The sequence below is a fragment of the Capricornis sumatraensis genome, chromosome X (genome assembly GCF_032405125.1).
Source record: "Capricornis sumatraensis isolate serow.1 chromosome X, serow.2, whole genome shotgun sequence".
Taxonomy (NCBI): domain Eukaryota; kingdom Metazoa; phylum Chordata; class Mammalia; order Artiodactyla; family Bovidae; genus Capricornis; species Capricornis sumatraensis.
Genome location: NC_091092.1, coordinates 148072292 through 148074458, shown reverse-complemented (window position 1 = coordinate 148074458; position 2167 = coordinate 148072292).

Sequence of the window (2167 nt, the reverse complement as noted above, 5' to 3'; positions counted from 1 at the left end):
TTTCTCATGATGTACTCTGCTGCTGCTACTGCTGCTAAGTTGCTTCAGTCGTGTCCGACTGTGTGCAACCCCATAGACATGGCAGCCCACCAGGCTCCCCCGTCCCTGGGATTCTCCAGGCAAGAACACTGGAGTGGGTTGCCATTTCCTTCTCCAATGCATGAAAGTGAAAAGTGAAAGTGAAGTCGCTCAGTCGTGTCCAACTCTTTGCGACCCCATGGACTGCAGTCTACCAGGCTCCTCCATCCATGGGATTTTCCCAGCAAGAGTACTGGAGTGGAGTGCCTCTGCATAGAAGTTAAATAAGCAGGATGACAATATACAGCCTTGATGTACTCCTTGTCCTATTTGGAACCAGTCTGTTGTTCCATGTCCAGTTCTAACTGTTGTTTCCTCACCTGCATATAGGTTTCTCAAGAAGCAGGTCAGGTGGTCTGGGATTCCCATCTCTTCAGAATTTTCCACAGTTTATTGTGATCCACACAGTCAAAGGCTTTGGCATAGTCAATAAAGCAGAAATAGATGTTTTTCTGGAACTCTCTTGCTTTTTCCATGATCCAGCAGATGTTGGCAATTTGATCTCTGGTTCCTCTGCCTTTTCAAAAACCAGCTTGAACATTAGGAAGTTCATGGTTCACGTATTGCTGAAATCTGGCTTGGAGAATTTTGAGCACTACTTTACTAGCATGTGAGATGAGTGCAATTGTGCGGTAGTTTGAGCACTCTTTGGCATTACCTTTCTTTGGGATTGGAATGAAAACTGACCTTTTCCAGTCCTGTGGCCACTGCTGAGTTTCCCAAATTTGCTGGCATATTGAGTGCAGCACTTTCACAGCATCAACTTTCAGGATTTGAAATAGCTCAACTGGAATGCCATCACCTCCACCAGCTTTGTTTGTAGTGATGCTTTCTAAGGCCCACTTGACGTCACATTCCAGGAAGTCTGGCTCTAGGTGAGTGATCACACCATCGTGATTATCTTGGTTGTGAAGCTCTTTTTTATACAGTTCTTCTGTGTATTCTTGCCACCTCTTCTTAATATCTTCTGCTTCTGTTAGATCCATACCATTTCTGTCCTTTATCGAGCCCATCTTTGCATGAAATATTCCCTTGGTATCTCTAATTTTCTTGAAGAGAAATGTGTAATTACTCACTACAGAGAATAGAATCCAATTTAAGTTGTATCAGTTTTTGTATTTATATTAATATAGTTTCGAATAGACAAATATCGCATTGTATCACATACATGGAAACTAAAAATGTCAGACAAATGAACTTATTCCTAAAATGGAAACAGATTCCTAGACATAGAAAGCAAACTTACAGTTACTAAGGAGGAAAGGTGAGGAGGGATGCGTTAAGCGTTTGGAATTATCATACACGCACTGCTCTGTAAAAAATAGATTTTAGAAAGGTCCTACTATATAACAGAGGCAACCGTATTCAACATCTCTTACTATCTACAGTGGAAAAGAATATGAAAGATGGGGGTGGACCTCGAGATTGTCATCCTGACTGACAGTAAGTCAGACACAGAAACGCAAATATCATACCGTGTCCCTTCCACCTGAAATCTCAAAAATGATGCAAGTGAACTTGTCTACCAAGGAGAGACAGACTCACAGATGGAGAACAGGCTTGTTGCCAAGGGGCGGCAGGGTCGGGAGGGAAGGCGTGGGAGGTTGGGATGAGAAGATGGAGAGTATTACATATAAGACACAGAAACAAAGAGACAAACAAAAAAGACAGAGAAGCAACAATATCCTGTGATAAACTATAGAGGAGAAGAATATGAAAAAGCACACTGTTTATATATATGTATATGTATAACTGAGACACTTGGCTGTACCGCAGAGATGAACGTAACGTGTTGTAAATCAGCTACACTTAAGCAAAAAAAATAAAAAAAATAAAAGGGAAAAGATCACATCATACTTAAGCAGGGAAATCTGTCTTCAAGTTCTTTTGAGGACCCACTAGTTACTTTTGTCTGCAGGGTTTCAATAACGGATGCTATTTTTTCGATGATTTTCAAATACAGGTGTCGAAGGCATTGAACGTAAGTAAATAAGCCACAAATGCTTCAGGACATGTGACATTGAAAGGGACTGTCAATACACCACAGGCTTTCTGTTTCAGTGAGATTGAAGATGCAAGAGTGAGTCCT